Raw genomic sequence first — 24,600 nt, 5'->3', positions numbered from 1 at the left:
ATTACATTTCTAGCCTGAGGTAAGAACTTAAGAGTTAAAGTGCAAAGCGAAAGTCAATGGGAGTTTAAATTTAGTAAAAAAGCTGCCAACTGGTTTGCAACTGCTGTCAGAATACGGACATTAAAATATTTATCATAGATTAAAGATATCCTAGAAGTCAACCATATATTGAATTCTTCCTCTCTAGTGATAGCAACTAGCACATTACACCCGATGTAAAATGAAGCAGAATCTGGTGCAATCTGGCATGTTACTGAACATCAGTTGGAACAAATACAAATATTTAAGTTTTAACAGTAAACATTTGGATAGATAATTGTTAGGGGGATTAAAAACATACATCGGTCACAGAGGAAATATGCACAGCTCAAAAGCCGGTGATGGTTTTCGTAGACCTTTAAGAGTCTGTAAACCAAGTCCAAAGCAGGAAGTGAAGGACCATTAGTGCATACAGATTTCAATGGCTTTCCTTTTGAAGTTTGGCACGTTGACTAATTCGTACAGCAGTCTCAATACATACACGGCATTTCTTCCATAGACTTGAAGTCAAGCAGTCATTTTTTAGGAACCTGGACGCTGAGTGGTCCCATCGGACTAGTGTTGAGAAGCCTGATTATGCAGCTTATCCCTGCGAGACACAGTGTCCGGTCTGGCAAAAGCGAAAAATGGTGCCGCTGTATGTTATGTCACACCCTTGCTGTAAAAATAGAATTCTCTCAAAAACAAAACAAAAAAGGGCTTTTGTGTGAAGAAAAAATAAATTTAAAAAAATGAGTTTTTCAATGCCGGAGTTTGACTGAATGCCATGGTCCCAGAACAGAACCATGATCAACAAAAAACACTAATGCATAATCCTACCATCTTACACATAACTTCAGCTTGAACACAGCTGGAATTCCAAGGGGCAGGAGTAAATTACTCCTAAAACTTCTCCATAAAACTAACATTCCCAAATTATCCTGCCTCCTGCCCCCCCACCACACACTTTTTCCCTGGCACTGAATTGAGGCCAAGTGTCTGGGGAGCTGGCAGGCCTGCACTCCCCCAGCTGGGCTGCACAGCTGGACCAGACTGCCAGCAGGTGACATCAGTCAAGCTGAAAGGACAAGCAGGTATCTGGCACCTGAGCAAGGCACAGAACCCAGGGAGCATGGGAGACCGAAACCCGTGGATCCTCTGGGAGTCCAGACCTCAACTGTCGATGAGAATTGTGCAGCACGAACAATGGCAGAGCAGATGACATCTTTGCACAAAATTGATCTGTTATTATATTATTATTATTATTATTATTATTTAATTCTTAGCAGATGCCCTGTTGCTTCACTGCAGCCCAGAAAAAGTCCAGATTTTGTTGTGACATTTCTGACTTCACACATTTACACAGTGGAAACCGTAACCGTAATATCTTTAAAAAAATGAAAAGATGGTTATTTTGTCTCTCCCCTTATGGGCCTCCTTCAGAGAAATGGGATGGAGCCTGACGCCTACAGGTACTCCAACTTTACGAAAAAACTCACTTCCAATAGCTTTAGCCAGCACATATCCTTCAAATTAATTATATACATTATTTCTGGGCTGTTCTGGATCCCTTAATCTCTCCAACTCAGGGTTTTGTAAATGGAGTCTGTTGCTTTCCATTGGGAATATGCTTCAATGATGAAAGAAGGGAATGAAACAAAAGTACACCTGTTTAGCAAGGTGGTTTGTGGGAAAGACTCTGAAGACCTTTCAAAGTAAGGAAAAGAGAGAGAAAGAAGAGAAAAACAGACTAGGGTGACAACAGCACTTGGGGTTAAAGCAAAAACTAGGGGGCGGGACCATGACCTCTCTTCCAGTTTACTGCTCTAAATATCTTGTTGAGCAATAATGTTTTCCAAGAAGTTACCAATTCAATACCAAGGCTTAGATTTCAGCACTTGCTTTTAAGTGTGGGGAAAGGGAAAGAAAAATAAAAAAAAGTTGTATTCTGTAAAGCACCTGAAAGGCTGTGCAGGAGAGGTGCAAAGACGACAGATGGGCTTACAGCTGGTCAGGCAAGAGCTGCTTCAAACAACTGATGAAGAAGAATCAATCTGGGTGGATATTTTAACAGGCTGAAGTTTATTTACTTTTTAAAGGTTATAAATGTGAAAAACTATCCAAATTATGAAAGCTAGTGACTGACTTGAAGATGAATAGACAAGTGTTTCTTTCTGCGCTGAGACCATGGAGTCTTGAAGCTTCGATAATTGTATTTCTCCTAGCGACAGGTAAAATATGTCAAATGCTTTATTCTAATTAGTTGACATAATCTTCAGCATCCATCAAAATGCTTGAGTAACTGACAGCTTATTTGAGGTCCTTTTGCATTATTCCCAAAGATCATTCATTAAATAACAGATAGAAAGTGTGACAAGTTACTCCTTCCAACAGCACTTTTCAGCAAGCTGTATACATTTCATTTTTCTTTTTCAGTTGCTGAGGTCTAACCCATAAATGCCTATTTTTGACCTACTAAACCTTCATCATTGAGCAATAGCTGTAATCTTTCTAATACATAAAACTCTGGGCGATGAGGAGGAGGAGTATCACAACTCTCCTGCAGTAAAGTCAAATACATAAAGACTATAATTCAGCTCAAAACCCCTCTCTCAGCCAACATCAACAAGCTTCTCACGTCTTATCTGCCTTCTTTGTTTACAATCTGTCGCTGTTCAGGGTTTTGGGGCCTGATAAGGAGGACTGATAGGGTCAATTACGATCCGATAAGACACCCCTGCCTGTGCCAAGTCTGTTTGACCCTCATGTAAACTATACTGGCTCAGAGAGAGGACCCATGATGCAAGAAGGATGGGGCTGAGGCAAACCTCTCTGCAGACACCATGAGCAACAAACTCATGAAAATGGGGCTTTGCAATTCATTCGCTAACTCCATACTGTGAAAGGAACTGAAAAGCACCTGAGCAGCAACACCAGCTGGGAGAGAAACTACTGTCCAACTGCTGATGTCTGGCCAGTGCCTTCCCTGTACCTTTGGCTAAGGAAGTGGCTTGATTGCGCTTGGGCATTACACCATCACTTGTTGAGCAGAAAAGGACAGTAAGCAAGTTGTATATTATTTGTACACAACAAGCACAGGCTTTATCAAGTCACCCTTTATCAAACACAAAATGCAATTGTTAGCATAAACCCTGGAGCAATGATTACATTTATAAGGTCTGCCATTAATATTGTATGTTTTCACAAGCCTTTGAAATATTTCTGTGCACAGAATCTTTAAATAAATAACAAATACACGTTACAGAAAATTGAGTGAGCTCTTAATATATCTGTTCTGTAACCCAATATTAAGTTTAAAATGCTGAAATGTTAAAAATACAGTCTTTCAAAAGAATTATATAAATATGGTTCTATATATAGACTAACTACTTGTTAGAACAACATCAAGCAGATTTTCGAAAGACGGCATAAACAGGGTCATTTCAACTATTTCAGCACTAAAATATATTGAATTGAAAACCTTAGATTAGAGGAACAGGCAAAGTAATTTATGACAATACCATAGCATAAGCATTGCTGAATATATATTCACTGACAGATTTATTTAGTCTTGGGACCTAGTTCAGACTGCAGCTACAACAAAACACTCACAGATAACATAAGATATTGCCTCTATTTCATACAAATCAGTCTTAAGATTAAATAAAAGTTTGTTCATTGATTTTTATATATATTTTTACAGTAATGCCGAGATCAGAACATGTCTTGTTTTTCCTTTTCTTAAAATCTAGAGGTATAGGACGCATTATATTAGTATTCAGTTGCAAGTCCCACTGGCAGGCATTGCCGAGTAACCTCAATTTTATTTACATATTTTCACATAATACCGCAGAACTGGATTTGAATGACAATCGCTTACTGCAACAGAATGGATCTTTTTGGTTTAAAATATATCACTTTGGCAAAACATATAATCAATTCTGTTAGATCTCTTAAGAAGGTAAATGATGCAGAACCTGAACAGATGTGTTGAAGGCATTTAAATACTAGTGGCATTGTCTGATATGAAACAATGCAACACTACTACGAGGTTCATCCCACCGGGTGAGAGGCTTACACTGTTTGAGGTTACATAAGAGCCCATTAACTTTGATCTCCCATGGCACACGTTATTAAAAAAAAAAAAAAGCTTCTAAAAAGCTGCATGCACAGGACTCCTAAACATGACCTGCAAATCACAACAAATTATTTTACAGCCTGGGGTTTTTATATAGAATAGTATTTTATCTACGTCAGGAGAAAAATGCAATTCCTTCATATTACAGGAAAACATTAACTATAAACAAGCTTCTTTTGGTATGAAATACAAATTTAAGAAGCCCATATAAAGCAGCACATCTTGAATAACCATAAGAAGTTACAGGAGGAAGACTAACAGTACCCAGTGCAGAGTTGATAAACTTGTTACATCTACAATATACATAACATCGGTTACTACAAAACGATTTTGAGATTCTACTTTACATACATTTTTCTGATTTAAGTGTGCAGTAATTCTATGTAACTCAAGCCAAGTAGATGTCTGATGCTAGGAATGGAATAAATACTGCTTCTAGTTAACAAATATTTTGAAGTTTCAAATGAGAAGTGATGCTAACAAAAATAAATAAATAGAGCTACTATAAAAGATGCACTTTTTGCCTATTTGGAAAAAATATATATACTATACAATTATTATAAATATAAAGGGAAATGTGTACATAAATGCTAGTCACTTGTTATAAGTTCTTAGAAAAATTACATCACATCCTTTTCTTTAATCAAGTAGACTCTGAAAATTGCTGGCCAGTAAGTATAGTTGTGCCTGATTACCATTTATAAAATAAATAAATAAATGCGGGAAGAAAAAAAAAACTAAAAAAAAAAACCTTTGCCATCTGAAACTACACAGGAAGGGCAACATTAGGAAAACAACACATCTACACAAACGAGGAGTGGGGAAAGGATGGTGTGAGAGGCACAGGAGGGAGCAGAACGTGCGCAGCTTGAGTCTGCCACCAGGGGTCTTGCAGGACAAGCAACTCTTATGTGATCAGACTAAAGCCATCAAAATGTCCCTTAGTAGCAAGGCTTCAATTGAATCCATGTACAGAAATAGCATGCATGCACTCTTTCTATCATATTTAACCTTGAAATGCCATACACACGCCACAAACAAAACAAACACATTCAGATCAAGCAATGAGAATTGTTGAAACCTATGACTTTGCATGCTGAACACTGTCAGAGGACTAACATGCATATCTGTGTGTATATATACATACAACATACACACTCATCACAACAAGATAGTCAGGGGAAGAAAATCTGTGTGAAGAAAAGGCCTAAATAGAATGAAAGTTTGTTTTCCAGGTGACGTAAGTTGTGCATTTGTGTATTAACGATCACTGAAATTTCCTGAACCGGAGTTCTGTTTTTCACCATGGACATCGTCGAGTGTTCTGAACCAACCAACTCTGGGTTCATTCATTTAGTCATTACAGCTTTGACAACAAACCGAAAACAGGACTTGAAAATACTACTTCAAAACATTTGTCACAATTGCATAAACAGGATTTCCAAAGATTTTTTTTTTTTTACATTCCTGCACAATACCAAATCTTAAGACCAATGTGAACATATTGTATTTTTCTCCAATTTAAGGAGGACCTATCAGATGTCAGTTGATCTTACTATAATCCATTTAGCTTTCTTTTATTTATTATTATTTTTGGTTTATCTGAAACCCTGAGTTATGAATATCTGGCTCAAGCTTATTATTGATTCTACCCTTGGGCCTACACTAGATGATTCATCCACCTATCTTGCAATATTATTTTAATTTGGAAAGACACAAACTTCATCGGATTTTAAAACAGTCAATTACAGGGGCATGTTGGGGGGGAGGGCGTGTGGAATTCACAGTGCAAGAAACAAAGCATGAATCACGATGGGAATACGCTTCTTAAAATAAATAACTAGACCAAAATGAAAAGAATATATTGCATGTTCTAAAATTCTCATGTATATAAATGTATATAAACATATAAATAAAGGCTCCCTTCACCATGTCTATTTGAATAAACACATGGAAGTAGAAGGGAGATCTCAGAGCTGTCAAATCATCAGTAGTAGTGGTATATCATCAGAATGTATGTTATAAAAAATGGAAATCTCTTCCCCACTGCACTGCAGTACTGATATGTGGAAACACGAAAGGCCTGGGGAGGCGAGATCATTTTAATAGTCAGCACTAATGCAGATCTCAGCAAATTGCACTCACATAGGAGACTTCATGTGCATAAAGGGAGGACCTAAAAAAAAAAGTCAGTGGAATTAAACCAGCAGTTTAAAACAATTATAAAACAGATTAAATTAACTGAACAGTCATCAATAAACAATGAAAGACGGCCATGTCTGTGTATGAATACAATTCTGAAGGAAGCAGAGTTATCCTTCGAGATGCCAGTTACAATGACTCAGGAAAAAAAGGGAAAAGAACAAATGGAAATGGAAAAAAAGAAGCTTGTTAAGCATATTATTTGACATTAATAGACAATGAGGTCATGTTCTTAATGTTTATTAGTCATTTGAGTGTTAGGACTTGGAGAGCTTTATCCAAGAACATTGCAGACAAGACTTCTAGGTATAAACATTTGTTATTACCCTTGTTATCACGTAACTGTAAACATTTAAAGAGCTGGACTTCATCTTGCTTTTCCATGGTAGTTCAGAGCACTACGGCAGCAAATTTGAAGCCAGTCAGTTAATCTGAACTGGCATTCATAAAACACAAAAACCAAGGTTTGCAAATGAGAAATATTTCACTCTGGTTACTTTATCAAAGACTGAATGACTGAGAGGGAAAATAAAGTGAAAAGAGCTCTTGAGCCTCTGTCTTGAGCTCTACTTTTAGGTTCACCACATATTTGTCAAGCTGGAGAACAAGTTCATATGGCCGCCTAAAACACCTTAATCCACTGCGATCACGGTGTCCTTATTCTGTACTCCACTTGGCTTGAATAGAAAGGTGACTAACGGGTACAGCAAATGCATTTTACCATAAAAGATCCACCAACCTGCCGAGTCATGCCTTTAATTTTGAATGAAGAGTGTTTTGCTTCATTGGCTATATGTCCTCTTAATGCATTTGAGCAAAACATAGCCAAGTTTTCATGTTCCCTTCCAGAATGGCTTTGGGTAATAAATGTCGAAAAAGAATGGCCAATTATGTTCCATTACATAGTTGGCTTGAGACAAACTGGATGCAAGCAGAGGAAGGCCCGTAATTGGACCTTTTACATAACGGAGAAAATGTCAAAATATTCACTTTAACATGATATTATTGAAATATATGTCAAATTCATACCAATACAAGCTTTTTTTTTTTTTTTTTTTAGGGCCCCAAATGCATGTATCATGGGTAAACTGTGCACACTTTTTTGTACAGTTTTCTTATTTATTTTTGGATAACATCTTTAAAGTGCTTGTGGTTTAAGTTAAAGTTAAAGTAATTCCACAAGCTCAGTGTGCTTGAATTTGCAAAAGCTTGCAACCCAACCACACACATTTCCCAACCAAACTTGATTGATCCCAAAGAATGACGTAAATAACTAAAATCCGTCATCTGCAAGGACTGACCCAGCAGACAACAAACACGAATTAGGAATTAAACCAAGTCATAATAAAGTTTCCCTCCAAATATAACCGTTTTTACATCATTTGACAAGCTCATATTAATCCTTAGATCAGGATAGTGTGATTTTTTTCTTCTCCCACAGATTACAATGTCATGCCTTATATAAACTAATGCTTTGGACCCTGGTTATCATTTCAAATAATTAAATAAGTATAATTTTGTGTGGCCAGGATTTGTTAGGGATTGATCACTCTTAATTAATGAAAATGAAGAAAACCAAGGGCCTGGTGCATGTGCTAAGGTCCTAAAGATCACATCCGCTACCAAGCTTCAAAAAACCCCATGTTTCTTTTGTTAGCAGCTTTGCCGAATATCTGAAGCCCCTTTTTGTCTGAGTGTTTCTTTAACATACACCTGTTAAAACTAGCAGGATTTTGAGCTTGATGCAATTCCTCAGCTACTCCTTTAAGACATCTTAACAGTTCTCCCTCATGAAGACCGGACTAACGGTCACCATCATTCTCAGGTGATTACAGCGAAGAATTCCTCCTCTTAGGACACAGGCCAGGCCTCAACGGATCTCATACACAGTACAGCCATCAATAGGCCTCGGGTAGAAGCTGATACCTCCTTCAAGCATCGCCTCACTTTTATTCCCCCCTGAAGTAAGTTGATAAAAGAATAACCGGAAAAGAGAGCGAACAAACAAAATTAGATCAGTGTTGAAAATTCTCTTTTTATACTAAACACATCAGTGTATTTCACAGGAGTGTAGGGACACCCTCGGGCATGATCACTACTGAAATCCTCTTGATAGATTATCTCACGGTTACCACAGATATACTCCCAGCTTTGTAGAGGCCCTCACAATCAATATCAATGAATGCTGGTAGCACACAATACATACACATACAGGTTCATACAAGTGTCTAGGTTTTACCACATATTGGCGTAAGGGAAACGTTCTCCCGATACTTCTGGCATGAAAGAAGTGAACATCTACATATCAAACCATTCAGATCACATCCAATTATTCAAGCATTCTTTTGATTTTAGGCTGATATGAGTCACTCTTTTGTTTCTGAGCAGATGTGTGCGAACTCGGTGCTGTGGAGACTCATCCGGCACACTGCCATTGTGTTGGGCGATATTCATCTTGCATCGTTTTCTTCATCGAGGTATCTGTGCGGGTGAGTCAGCGCTACCACACCGCGAAGGAACATGCCCAGGACGAAAGAGCTGTTCATCGCTGTCAGGCAGTGGATGTGGGAAAGAAAGGGCAGCTAGAGACACATCTGTACACAGTGCAGTAATCCAGAAGATTAATGGGACCTATGGGTGTGTGCTGTGCCACACATTCCCCCAACAACCTTTTGTCAATAGAAATGGTGCACAGAGGAAAACAAAGGCCTTTCTAATGGTCTCAAATGGATCTTTTTCATGAGCGTTTACCTTCAGTTAGGCAAAAGTTTGGTTTTCTGGGTGGGTAGGTAGGAAGGAAGGGAGGGGGAATTGGGATGAATACATATAAAATCACTGTCATGGCCATTTTAATGTGATCATCCAGGTCACAGACCAGGTCTATTGCACTCTCCAAGGGCCTACAAATGACAAGATCATTCCCACTATTCTGTCAGGGCCCCAATTTTCCTGCATGCTTATACATGTGCAACTTTATACATTGTTTCCTTTTCATTAAATTCCTTCTGTTTAAGCCCAAGAGATATTTCTATGTCAAACACGGGATTCACAAAAGCAATCGGCTTAGAAAAAGAGAGCGAAAATGTATTTTGCTAAAAAATAAAGGCACCATGCTAAAACTAAACAGCGTTGTGGATTTCCTTTGAGAGGTCCTGTATTGTGATTTGTCACGTACATTCGATTAGCTATACATTAATCCCAAGAAATCTTTCAACTGACCCGTCACAAGAGCATTAAATTAATCCAACCTAAGGATTAATGCTTTTTTATATGTACAGAACAAGACTATTCTTGGTTTAACTGAGCACAGGGAGAAGAGCATGTTGCTATACGACTCACTTTATGATGATGAATGTTGACATAAAGCTACGAATAAAAACAATTAAGGCAATTTTGTGCATATGAATACAGAAAGGAAATGTGATTAATTCCATTAGGTAATTCTAAAATCCATTAACTTGATAATGTGAACTCAATATACAAAAGGCTACCAAAAGCACTTCTTTCTTTCATTTATCAACTATTCATTAAACAGTAATAAGAGATAAAGATGACAGCTTTGACTGCCAGCTAACAAGTTAACTAATGTACTAATTTATGAACCCCAGTCGAAATATTGACAAATTGTGGACTGTGGATCTGTGGGCTCTTATGGTTTTTCCTTATTTGCACTTGTTAAAGCCTTCCAAAGAAAGGAACAATACAAACCTTCATACACCCAGTATGTACCAGGGGTTTTAAAAGAGCAGATGGCACATCACTGTATATTAATCTTTTTCCAAGCCAGTTCCAAGTATTCAGATTAAGACTGTTCTCTCGTATTACTAACATTACAAAGAACTAGTACCTCTAAATGTCCATGGGATAATCATCCCGCAAGATAAATAATCTCTATGGGAAATGGCATGAGTAATGTCAATTCTCATTTGCTCCAGCTCCCTCTGTGCAGTTTAACTTGCTCAGCCATGAGGGGTTGTTCTTTATACTTCATAAATGGTTGCTCTGCCAGTACGCAACAGCTAAACTTACGTCAAAGAAGGCAGCAAGGCACACGGATCTCTCAGCGGCTCTGCGTTTCGGCATTAACAAATGCTCTTGGTACAGATAATGGCAAATCATTTTATTTTGATTCGATTTGATGCTTCCAACTTCAAAATTAATTACAAAACACTGTAAAATCGGAGTTATAGGGTGTAAGTAACTCAATATTGCTTGAAATGCCATTTGAATGCTGTGTTATTGTCATACATCTCCCCCTTTTCATGATGTTCTTCAAGGTTTTAAGTGGTTCTGTGCGCTGCGCCATTTCCATGCTTTTCTCCCCCAACTAGCTTTCTTTAAAAACGTTTCTTTATAAATTCACAGTATGACATTCTGTTGAGAAATGCTAACTTCACACAGCTTTACATTATACTTAAAATGGCATGTCTACACACTTCAGACAAATACAAATTAATGCTGATATTGTGTTTATGACGTAATTCAGGAAGAATAAAATCTAAGGCTTTGAAGCATCACTTTCAAATAACATGCTCTTTTGCTAATGGACATTGTCAGTTTATTATAAGCTTCTATTTCAGCGCATGTTTAGGATAAATGCAAACAAATAGACAAATAGTTTTGTGTGTAACTGGAGACCCCAATGCAGTGATATTGTCAATTTAAAACTGTTTTATATACGGCTAGTGCTAAAAGAGCTATACAGATTTTTTAACTATTTGGAAGTGTAATTTGGATGTACATTGTTCTCTAATTCTTTAATTTATGAAACATGCTGAAGCCCAGAAAATAAGGAACGGAATTTATATGGTTTTATTCATTTGAGATCCTTTAGATTAGAAATATTTACAATAGATTACAGAAAGTTTGTTTTTTTTTATTGGGGCGATGGAAAGGCACCTAGTGTACTAGTACTTTTGTAATTGATGAAAACATAGTACCAGCAGCATTCATTAATCTATGGTAAAGACCTGTAACGTGCGTCGGTTATCTCAATACTGCTGAGAGTTTGTGCGTGTGTAATGATGCCGCTGCCATAATATATTAAACTGTAGGAAATACACGATGAACAGAACATGCTGGCTTCCTGCTTAAGAATGTATTTCTATCCGAGTTACTAAACTGGTCCTGGTGTTTAAGACTTGGATATCCGTGTGTGCCCATTCTCTACGCTTAGTTTCCTAATACAAGCTGATGTGCAGTGACTCTGTAGAGCAACTGGTGACGAACCACTGAGCCAGACAAACCATGTGTTCATCTGCCAGTAGGAGCAGCTCCTTCTGCCAAGCGCAATGTTTCGGACATGTTACACAGTGCGTTGTATCTATGCTTCACTGGGAACAGGTCACTTTCAAATCACCTCAAGCTAGAATTGTTTCATGCAAACAATCTCCCCTCCTCCACTACCCCTTCCACCCCCACCTCCTCAGAGAATCTGAATAATCATCAATATCTAGCAACTACTGCCAGATCGAAGATTTAATAATTAGTCATCTTTTATAGAAATGTATTTTTTGTGTACTTGTCCTTCGTGGTGAATAAGCAGGACTACTTTGCAAATGCTGGATCCACACAATGTACTTTTGTGACTGTCACCTTGTCTACTTGCTGCAAAGGTTCTGTATTCTATAGAGGGATGCTATTTCAAGGAGAAGGACTGAATTTCCTCTGCTTTGTACACAAAGACAAGAGAGTGAAGTGCACTTTGGAGAGAAAAAAAAAAAAGGCCCTTGGTATCCTCTGAAGGACAGTGCTCCCCAATAAGGGGCCACCTGGCTGTGCTGCTTGTCGTGCTAAGTATTGTACACATTTCAGAATAAGGTTGCCTGCTAAAGAAATCGATGGTTTAGGATTGTATTTCAAGTTACTAAATCAAGAATAATTGAAATCCATAATTTGATCTTCTGAACACATAACTTTGGACCCAAGGGGAATTAGTGCGATACCTGAGATTATGGTTTTATGCATCTTTATGTGTTGCTCTAGTGTATAAGCAAGATATTTAGCACTTTTCCAGTTCGATTCTGACCATTTTGGGAATCATGCTAGTTCCCCATTGACATTCTTCAAATCTAGCCAGCAACCTTAGTCTGAAAGATATATTAACAAATCAAGAACTATAAACTAAAATAAGATTTATTTAACAGACTATTTTAAATAGTCTCTATAAAAGACAAGGAGAGAATAAAACCACTAAATTCACTCCATAGCACCGTAACGCAACAAATCAAACCACTCGTCAAGTAAATACTGAGGTACGTTTATAGGAGGATGGTGAAGACAAATGCTACAGCTTCCCTTGATATTACAGCTTCTTTGTGACTCATTTATTTTTAAACCAAGAAATGGATGTCCTCTAACACTGGCATCAGCAGGATCTTGATTAGTTTATGATGACAAGATTTATGAACAGTTCTTCACAACCTGACTTCGTGTCGCAGACACACTGACTTCCTCTGGTTTTACTATACAGAGGGGCTATGCTGCCCCCCCTTGACAAACATTGCCCTACCCTTTCAACGTTGACAGACGTTTCCTAATACGGGATGAAATGCATCAAATCAAACACCCCCAACACCTCTGTAATTTGACCTTCCTCTGGGGAGCCACTCGCAGTGATTGCTACAGAGATAAAACGTTGAGGGGGAATAAAAAAAAAAAAAAACACTGCTGCCTTAGACTATGAGGAATCACACACTTAAACTCCTGGTCTCTTTACTATGAGGGCTGGCAAATTCACTTCTTTGTTGCCACCGTGCCACTGCATCTTAAGAGGCACGCCAACAGTAATTTGACATATTGAGAGTGTACCCATCTCATTTCTATTTTGCACAAATCTTTCCTGTATAAAAGCTGTTTATCAGACTTCAGGAAAACAAAGCGCAGGACTTTTAGGATAAGAACAAAAACAGATTGAGTAAGCAACTGCTCCCCCCCCCCCCCCATTGCTGCAGACTAAAATATTCTCCAACGGGGGGAATAAAGAAGAAAAAAGAAAAAAAAAAAGAGTCTTCAAATTGGACAAATGATGTTAAGGATGTAATTTATCCATAATACAATACAAATAAAAATGTTTTTTTTTCACCATCAATAGTCAGACCAGAAATGTACAAAGCTTAAAATGTACAGTTTTACAGACACCATTTTTACTTTTTAAACAAAGAGAACCGAGGCTCCCTGGAATTCAGCAGTTATTATTCAAGGTTTTAAATCAAACTTGCAGAGATGTCTAGCCCAAGGATCTGCCTGGTTAATGTAATTCCCAGCACGCAAAGTCCACTGTCCATAAGTTATACGACTGTGGCCTGTAAATCAGGACTACGAGAAATAGTTTTAAAATAAATAAATAAATGTAAAAAGAAGAATCCTTTAAAGCAGCTGTCTGAATCATCTTGCAATAATGAAGCCTGACAAAAAGCACATCTGTTCATACCACATGATGCTGAAAACATAATTTACCCCTTCTTAGAAGAATAAATTCAGCAGGCCCCGCGGAGATGAACACTTGGCCAGCAGGACTAAGTGTACAGAGTTCTTCACAGACAACTAGTACTATAATACAAAAGTACAAGGTGGATGGAGGTTGATAGGGATGACAAGTCATGCAGGTCGTTGTCCACGGGAACACTTTAAGAGCACATGAAGGTTGTAAACTACTCTGCTTGCTATAAACAGCATGTCTAAGGTCTAATGTAGTTGCCCACTGCTCAGTAAAATGTACCAAACATTTCTGCTACCATACTGAAGAACTGGAAGTATCCATTTAGTATTCAGTTGTACAGAAACTAAACAAAAAACACATGTAAATGTGCTACTTCTATAAGACAACCAACCAATCTGAGTAGCAAAAGTCCATCACAGGGAAAGCTTGAGAACAATGATCTCTAATAGACAAACGTTCACATTTTACATTCACAAGGAGCCCAGTCACTGAAATCCTGCTGGAGGACAAGTGGTTCACTAAATAAGAAAAAGCTGTGGTGTGCAAAACCTAGCCTGTCACCAGCTAGCTTGAGGGTTGCAGGAGGACTGGGAATTATTGTTCTTAGCACTGACAGTTTGCACCTCGAGTCTGAAACCGAAGGAGACAGCAAATTAGCTGCAGCACCTTGATGAAACACAAATTTAAAACAAGCTGTGAAGACAGTCCGTCAGGGACTCGCCTTCAAATGCAGCCTGTTCCTTGCTCTTTAACAGCCCCGGCGAGATTCCAAGACATTTGAAAACAGCAAAAAACGCTTTTTCAAAATTCCCTCCCTTCTGATGTTCAGAAGCTGTTGGAATCAATGCCATGAACAGGATGGAAACTTGACGCCTGTTTTTATACTTTCATGTCTAAATTGGTAAAGGGCATTCATTTTCAGTTTTCTTTTAAATTCCAAGCAAAATATTACATATTTTAACTGTTAATTACAATCCAGCTTGGAATGATAAACAAAATATAAAACTTTCTCAGGCCAATAGTATTCGCCAGATTACAGCTGTGAAAACTGTAAAAACTATATTGAGAAATTAAATATATAGTAGCATTTTAAACAGTAATACATCAGATATCTGTACAATGCAGGTCGCATGGCTCAGGTAAAACTATAAACGTTAGTTTTTGCTTAATCTTGAAAAACAATTAGACCACATGTCTAACTTAATCCGCTGAACATGTAATTACACTAACTATCATGTAATCAAACTGGGCAGTAATGTTAAATTCAATAGACATGCTGTGTTGGGAGATGAAAACATTGAATGTATAGTCTAGTTAAAATGTATAGCACTTGAAATAGACAAAGACCATTAGGGACACTTGATCATTTTGGGTTGTTAAATTACAGAATATTTCATCACTATAAAAAGAACAGAAAATGTCAACATAGAACATATTGCAAAAGGTTAAGTAACTTACAATTAGAGTGAAAAAGGCACCATGTTTTTAAGGTGCTTCTATTCAGTTAATCCTTTGTACTTAGCTTAATCTTGGATGTTCTTGAGGGCTTCACAAACTAGACAGATTGTTTTTTTTTTTACAGTCTCTTGTTAAAATGAAACCTTTTTCATCAGGTTATGGTTTGCCCAACATCTCATCCAATTACTTGTTAACTTGGCACAAGATCATCCAATTAGTATGAAGGCTGCGTCAAAGTTTCTAAAACATATAGAGGGGTTGACCAGAAATCTGAATTACTTTTACTCGAGTCCCAATTCACATCAGGCTGAGAAAAATAAATCTGCACCATTGAATCTTCACAAGGTTATTTTGGACAAAAGTGGCATAACAATCAAGCAAGTGTTTTATAACAGATTCTGGGCCACTGCCTGTCAACAGATTCTTAGGTAAGTGAGAGATTTTCTTCTCATTAGTTAGTGATGGATATATTTATTTATTTATGTATTTTTAACAATGAAGCTGCATGTGTAAAGTTATTTATTTTTTAACTCATCAAATCATTTTCTGTTTAGGCTGATATTTTCCTTGCCCCTGCAGTCTCCAATTGAAAATTTTAGAAGTTTTTAGATGCATATGAGAACAAACTGTTCAATTCTAACCAAGGCACAACTGACGATTAAAAAAGGCAAGAGAGCAAGAACTGTATTGCATCTCTACAGAAACTGCACACTGTGCTATGGAATTTAATTATTAGTCAAATATTAAACATTTTGAAATTGTGGACTATTCCACACAATTTTCATTTTCTGACTTACTGAAAAGGTTTAATGGATAAAAAAAAAGATAGTTCTTAAGATATTTATGATGCAATGTAGGCAAAATCTCAGCCTTTAGTCTGTTTAAATTTGCTCAACAATAACATCTGTGTTGGCTTGATGATATTCACTTTATTTACATTGATTTAATATTCCTCAACCAATACAAGCACACTATGTACGATTTAATAGATGTCACTGATGCCTACAGGGGTGGGGGAAGGGGACAAAATGCATAATCCAACCTTTAATAAAATACAGAAGAAGGTCCTGGGAAATTAATGAACAGCTTTAGCGAGCTCAGTATGTTTGCAGACATGAGCGTTTAATTCATCACACCCCGACCCTATCTACTGGAAGATAGGTGAGTCAGCTTCAAGTCAGCAGGGGCTGGAACTCGGGGACCTGAGGTTGCAGGTCTTTAGACATGCTGCAATGGCACACAGCACCTTTCATACATACTGTACTTTTGATTAAATGTTCCCAATGCACAGTTAGAACCTGTTTGCAGTTCAAAGAGAATGAGCGCAATTGTCACTCTCAAAGAATTCACTTTACATTCACTTCCTAAGCAAGTACTTTTTCCAGATGCCATGAAGGTTGGCGAAACACCGCCCTGGCAGAAATGCAGCGATTGCATTCTTCGTCAGTGGGGTGTGTTTGTGGCTTTTATTTTTGTAGTAGGTCCAGGAGAATAACATACCCACCAAGCTCATAAACCAAAATGTCCAAATTCAGAAATCATCATCAGCTGCTTATACTTCAGGGCAGTGCTGCTGTGGAAGAAACTCAGTCTTCAATCAGGCTGGAACGTTTGTTGCAATGCCTTTATTACATGCAGCTTGGAGAGGAACAGTGAATCAAGGAGATTCTAAAGTTGCTCTGATTCCATGCTAAAAGTCAGAGCTTTTTATACACAGAAAACAAGATCTGGTTACAATTAATAAGTCATTACTATGCTATCTTAAAAGCTTGCTAAGCAGAATATATTAGAGTCCATAGGTCAATACTAGGATTAGGGAGCAGACACTCAAATCATACTGTTTGGCATCTTCTCCAAGATGATCATCGAAATTACCAAACAGGGGTCAAACTACCTTCTGGCCTGGCTGTTGACTTGACCTTATCTTTCTTAAGTATACATGAAGTAAAGCATTTTTGAGAGGAATTTCTAACTTTTCTTCCACACTGCCCAAACCCAATCCTCAAGGGGCCCTATCCCACAGGTTTTATAGGTAACCTTTAATAATCCATTTCTTAACACCTGGAACCATTTCAATGTGATCTATTAAGCAGGTGATTTGTGAAATGTTATGTAGAGATTTGGTATAAAGAAAATGAACTACCGATTTAAGACGACCAGAATAACTTCCACGTTTGTAATTTGTTTAAATTAGCAATTTAGGTTGACTGACAAAATGTACTGGATAGGAGCTCTCCAGGACCGCATTTGGGCACCACTGCTTTAGGGCTAGCTTCTCTTTAGGTAATCTTCTAAAAGAGCATCGTCTCTTCTCCAAGAATTGTCACTGTGTCATAAACCCATATGCTAATGAAGCAATACAGCATGGGGGAGAAACTAATAAACTGAGACACTTTCAATGGGGGAGTATGGCTAGGGTTGGGATTTATTGGAAACAGGCTTTTTGTTAATATGGTAAATTATGGGGGTTCGTTCCAGCAAGTTTGCAAAATAATTAGATGTTCATCACTGAAGGCTATATCATAATATTTCTGTAAACCTCAAACTAATCTGGGTTAATTTAGGGTTGCAGACCTGTTGACTGAATCCAGAGATCCTGTTGCAAGTTTCTAAGAAGTCGGTGTCATTCCCAATGAAATCTGAAGTCTAGTTCACCTAGACAAAATGTTTTAAGATATTTTTAGGCAATGGTCTGTTTTACGATGATTAATGAATGTTGGACAGGAGAGGGTAATCAAATGCAAAATTATCTTCAGACAATGCTATCACTTCCAGATGACTGATACCCTTGATATAGATTATGCAAACCCTCATTATACTCTGGTTTCAGTGCAATGAAAATTACACAAAATACAATTAAAGGTTTACTAGTATATTGCCTAAGTTTTGTAGTAGCTATTATAGAAAGAGAAAATTTATGTTTTTTCTTTCTCCTCCACCTCCCTGGTACACATACACAGATGACCAGTTACGATATCCTAATTGTCAGCATTGAAACAGTCCTGTGCAAAAACACACCGAGCAAGACACTATTCAAAGTACATCTGTATGAAATACACCATTTCTCAAACATAAACCAGATCTCATTCCACTTTTAAAACTGCAACAGTGACAGGAACCTGAAGTGTTTTCATTTTAGCAGAATTACACAATTGTTATTGCAGTCACTGATTTTTATTCCCCTTTTCCAAAGCACACACAACTTTGATATGAAATACATCTGTGTAATGAGATTATGTGACTGTTTAAAGACCAGCAAAAATGCATTCTTACGCATTCTCTTGTTAAAATGTACATCAAGTTGCCTCAATACCATAACCTGCTAAAAGAAAAACATATGTGAGTAAGCTTGCTCATCACACTGATGTCAACAGGGGAGTTCAGTGCGTTTGTTCTAACTTTGCCTTCAGTAGACATTAGCCCACATACTATGACACCATCAAACACGTCTCCATAATTGAGCATATTGACAGGCTGACAGAAGCTGAGGACTGGATGAGCTCAGTTATTGAACATGCTTGTCCCAGAATTGGTTAAACCCTCCAAGGCATAGCAGTCCACTGGAGAGAAGTAGGTCTCACCTGCTTTTTGGTAGTAGATTTTCCTAATCTGAAACACAGCTTTCCAAAATACATTCTGGGACATTGGTGGGGTTTAAAGCCAGAAGGTGAATGCTGAGAAACAAAGGGCATGTTCTGCAGCTTCCGGGCCTGGCCCTAGGTGGCTGGCCTGCTTATTACTGATGTCAGTCACTCTCGCTGGGTTTATGGCATTGGAATGGAAGGTAAACTGGCTGCAGGCTGAATTTATATGTGCACATTACTGTTCTACATCTATTGGACCTTGAGGAATAATTCCAATGTACAGCGCTTTAGCCCAGTTAAGATATAGTGTTATTACCATTCGGAGGCCTTTTCTGTGCCCAGGCTGGTACAGGAATGTTTTAGGGAGCCGCTAAAGGAAGCTGCGGTTGCACTCGAGTGAAGATTTTTTTAATAAAAAGCACACTGCGTTTCAGCGCATGTCGCACTGTGCAAGTGGTTTACTGGAGTTATGAGGTTCTCTGAGGTTGATGAATAAAACAAGCATGATTAATACAATTAAGGTCCTTTATCTGGATGGGAGAAAAATTATAGTGCATTTGCCGAGTTGATAACCATTAATACAATGCAATAATGTAATTAGAAATAATTTGAAATACAGCTTTACACTAATGACTTGCACTGGAGTACCGTTTTTGTCTTCAAATGCCCATCACTCAGAGTATAAACCATTGGAAAATGTAATTTTGTGAAAGGCAAAATAAAAAATCTAACCAGTTACTCAACAATGCTTTGTATTTTTACATTAACATGCCTCTGGATGTTAAAAGGAATACTTTTATTTCATGCAACATTGTTACTCCAAAGTGCTATAACCAATTTCTATTTTTAAAAAGCAGCCCAACAGTATTGTTAAAAAAATTCTCATATGCATATGCTTCTTTATATATAGAATTCAGTGTCCTCTGTGTGTGGGTGGGTAGGTGGGAGGGTGCATGCATGTGCAAGTAGAAGGAAAACGGGCTTTGCAATAAGCTGGCATTGTAGATTTGTGGCACTCATTTTTTATTTTATGTTGCTTATAACACTTCAGGATAAACAGCTTAGAGAACCCTCCCTTCAGAGAACAAAATCCCTTAAATGGGGAAAATGGACAAATGCTGAAACCACTAAGAGCTCTAAATTTTCCAACCAGATTTGATTTTGTCATCTCAAATGGGTCAATGTACTTTAACAATCTTTTTGTACCGTTTCATTCTGGTAGACATTTGCTCTAAACTGGAGTCCTGTAGTTTACATTGTCCTCTATATAAGTTTATTCAAGCTATAGAGCAATTTAACACAAAGTAGCCCAAAATATGTAATTTTAAGCCCACAGTATTGCGTGGCTTACACAGTTTCTCACTGGAAGGGTTTAAACAGCCTTTTTGTTGCTGCTAATTGTAAAGGATGACTTGCCCACCCAAAAACAGGCACTCCTCAATCCACACCCTAAACTGGACACCACTAAAACCACGACAGTAATGTCTGCTGATCTCAAAGCAGTGGAAATGCTGTGGAAAAATCTCAATATGAGCATTGCCAATAAGTGGCTTTAGTTCTGCCAATGTAGCAATAACATTTCATTACACTAATGGCAATCGTTTAAAATATAGGTGCTATGTCAGGGGACAACAGAGACTTTTTTAGCTAAGCAGAGCTGGAGGCATCATGGCATTTACGGAGCCATGTAACAATCTATATCAAGAAATAAATACATACCTACATAAAAAAACTTTACATTTTTGAATAGGAAGCAAGAGTGAGCTGGGACTGATCGAAATTTAGATTTCAAAGAAGGCTCACCATGGCAAGCAGAGAATAGCTGTCAGGCCCTGCTCACTCCAACCATCGAAAGTGCTATATAAATTCTTGATAATTGATCATGTAAGCATGGCAACCTGGTTTTCTAAAATCATCCTTCGGTATTCACACGCCTGACGCAAACCTTCAGAGTGGGGAAGACTTTGAACTATACACCTACAGCATGGGTTAAATTAGCACAGTGGAGTCCCTCCATATTCAATGATGGGGAAAATACATTTCAGTTTCATTGATTGGTCCTCATTTAGCTACTGAGGAAAATACTGTTTTTCCAGCCAGAGAGGCTGATGCAGACATCCACAGCAGAACTAGCATTTGGTAATTAAAGAATCACTGAAAACACATAAAAAAGTTGGATTCCTATACTTTGTTACTGCATTTTGTATTTGGAATTCCTAATGGTCAGTGAAGTTCAGAATTATAAACACTCAAATGGAGTTAAATATAAAAGACATTTACATCTGGCCATCAGATCCATATCATGGAGAGACCAAAAAGGCAAGCTGCCTATAAAGTCTACAACAAATTTAAAGCCTATTCTGACATTTTAATGTATAATCTGTACTACGGCAATACATTACAATACGAACTGGTACTGATCAATACAAAACGTTTAAAAGAAAAACATCAAGAACAGCAAAAAAAAAAAACTGCAGATGGTAAGATGATGCAATGTATAACATTTAATGAGATAGCTCAAGGTCTTTTGTTACTAGACTGCAGACTTCAGAAATCCAACCCCACCTGCTATTATATTTAAAATATTGAACGTGTTAAGAAATTAATGTGTTTTTAATTTTTAAATGACAGTGTAAGATTACAGGAGCAAATGGTCAAGGTTTCCTGGTATAGGCCCCAGTGTAATATTTAAATGTTCTATTGCTGCCTATTATCAATCCCATATACACACACAAACACACACACTCTCCAAAAATTAAGAATTCTTAATAAAAGAGTAAAAGTAATGTTTAACAACTTTGTTAAATCATTAAATCAAATTCAAAAATTTAAGTACATCAACTGATACTTTAAGACGTCAAAAGTTATATCTATCTTAGACAACGAATCAGTACAGACAGAGATATTAAGAAATAAATCAAAGGAAGAGTACAAATGGGATGCAGGGCATTTGAATGAAACTGCACGTTTGTTGAAAGAAAATCTACCCACTTGCCTGAAGAGAAAAGTATTTGATCAATGCATACTACCAGTGTTCACTTATGGCTCTGAAACCTGGTAACTTATGGCAAAAATAATACAGAAACTGTGGACAAACAAAAGGAGCATGGAAAGATGTATGTGTGGAATAATAAGAAGGGATAGGAAAATAAACGTATGGATCCGAGGGCAAACTAAAATGTGACATAATTGAAAGTGAATGTTAAAATGTCAATGGGCCGGACACATTGCAAGAAGAACAGATTAAAGACAGAAGCTACTTAATGGATCCCAAGAGATGAAAAAAGACATGGAACACTACCACATAAAAGATAGGAAGATGAAATAAACTTTGCAGGCATGACATGGGAAAGAGAAGCTGTAGATCGAAGCAAGTGGAAACATCTTGGGGAGCCTTCATCCAGCAGTGGCTGATGGTTTATAGAAATGTATCTCAATAAATCTCTATATATAGATAAACATACACAAACACACCCACACAAAGCAGATCACATCTGCATATGTAGTTGGTTTTTTAATGGTCTAAACTTAAAAACTGAAGCATTTTCTGATCTGGCTTTTAAAGCTTACTTACCCTGTCTCAGTACTCTATGAACCAGTCTGAATGGGAAACAGAGGATGTGGCGTCTTCTCAGTGTTTCGGATTTTAGGATTTACAGCCACTCCCTGCAAAAAATAAAAATGAGGATTTGTTCAGGTCAAGCAAGGCAAGAAAAGGTTTTTGGCATAGAGAAAAGAAGCCCAAGAAACATCTAATTTCATATTTAACCCTGTGCTGTCCAGTGTGTAATATATTGCACCAAGAATGTAGGCTTTATAAAAAATATATTGCCAGCCCTCTATATGTGACACTTATGACACAGTGGGTTCTTAAGGGTTACATATTCAAAGAAATATGCAATTCATTCCTAAAGGTTGTATACATCCTGATAATCCCATTTGTTCTGACCACCAAACACAGTAGGGTAACAGAGTGGCAAATAAAGGTAAATTCACTGCCAAATGACTAATGTGTAACTATAACTACTAAAACCTTTTAAGTTTTTAAATGGGGGTATAAACTTCCCTTATGGTGTTATTAATGATCAAAACTATGAGGGGGGGGGGGGGGGTTGGCAGGAGAAAGGCAATGGAAAGAAACCTCTCCTGCCAAGAAAAGAGCAGCTATGCAATTAAGCTACAATTGTGACACATTACCAACTTAGACTTAACACATAAAAATTAATTAAATACAGTGAAAACTGATGAAATGGGCTTTTGTCATGACAAGAAAGTAGCAGTGTGACTTGAGACCAGGTCATAGAAGGCACTAATGCAGACATCCATGTTTTAAATGTCATAAAAATAATAATCATGAACTGATCTAATTAATCTATGCTAGAACAGATTTATTATAAAAACATAAGAAAGTTGTTCATATTAAAGTACAGCAGGCCACTATTTGTTCTGTAATAAAATAAGCTGGTGCTCCAGGTAAAAAATAAAAATTTAACTTTGCAATGTTTCACCTAATTTTAAAGCAGTAGCTTCATATTTAAGTGTGACCTCTTACTTGATTTTAGTCACCTGACAGAAATTACATCTTCAGGATATTAAATGGAATCCTATTGTTATGTACTTTGTGTAGGTAACATTACCTGGAAAGGATTTTTATATGCAGTCCACTCCTCAGCACTGCACTAGGAACTCTTGAGCTTTAGGCTTGGCAGAGAAGACAAAGCTAGCCACCCACTTGTTATAAGTTGGCGCAACTTGGGATTTTTGCATACATAAAATGCATTGCACAGCAAATTACACAAACACATGAAAGCTACAGAGAGAAACACAGTTGCTTGCAGCCAGGAAAGATAACACAAAAACAATCCCACATAAGGGTGTCACTATATACTAGAAGAAAAACAAAACGTCTAGTAACAGACAATTTCACACCTGCCTTCCTCACTTTCTCTTAAATTTCCTGAAGACTTCATGATGAAGCACCTGAAATTATGACTGTCCCTTCTATATAAAGATTTATCCCGAATTTCAGGTAAACCAAATCCATTTTAAATATCGTTCAAATCATTATAGTCCAAGACAGGTGATAGATAAGCCAATTCCAGAGATGGAGTTATAAAAGCACACAGCATGGAGAATCTGAACGTCAGCAGATTAATGTTCCTCCATCTCAATTCCATAAAGTCTGCATAAAATTTAAGCACTGGGATGGCAATCATCAAGGTGCTTTAGGTCCAAGAAATCAAAGTGATGTGTAGCAGCACTTGCCTACAGGCACAAGGGAATATTTCCCCAAAGAGGAAAAGTCTCTTAACTACACAATTCCCCTCCTGGCTCTTATTACTATTACTAATGCAATTAACAGCAGCCGTGCATAGAAAAGTGAAGTGTATAGGAATTATGCATGCTGCCCCTTGAATTACATTTCACGAGTATGCTATGATCAGCATCCCCATTCAGGCTAAGTAAGTTAGACCATTAACATCCAGGTCAATGTAACCAAATACTAAATTGTAGTTTCATTCTATGTTCTCGTGACAGGGAGCTGAATGAATGATCTGACAAACGTTGTTCTGAACATTACAATGGCAGGGTTCAGCACATACCACCTATAAGTACAATCAATACAATAAAACGATGCATCATTTATAGATTTCATGACATTATATACTTAATTTGGTGACTGGCTAAATGATATGGTGAAGGATTATGTCTTGAGTTCCCGATCAGTTATTGAAAGGCTCCTTTTGTTTTGAAATCCC

The 24,600-nt window shown here is 37.5% G+C and overlaps 1 protein-coding gene across 1 annotated transcript in view; it reads right to left on the bottom strand.

The window, feature by feature from the left end:
- Positions 1-24,600, bottom strand: part of LOC136711685 (double-stranded RNA-specific editase 1) — a 128,114-nt gene that overhangs the window by 59,157 nt on the left and 44,357 nt on the right. Inside the window, exon 3 of the mRNA XM_066688075.1 lies at positions 22,416-22,507. The gene's annotated coding sequence lies outside the window, so the exon portion shown is untranslated. The remainder of the gene's footprint in view (positions 1-22,415; positions 22,508-24,600) is intronic.

This window comes from Amia ocellicauda, chromosome 16, assembly GCF_036373705.1.
Source record: "Amia ocellicauda isolate fAmiCal2 chromosome 16, fAmiCal2.hap1, whole genome shotgun sequence".
Taxonomy (NCBI): domain Eukaryota; kingdom Metazoa; phylum Chordata; class Actinopteri; order Amiiformes; family Amiidae; genus Amia; species Amia ocellicauda.
This window is presented reverse-complemented; position numbering and strand designations above follow the sequence as displayed.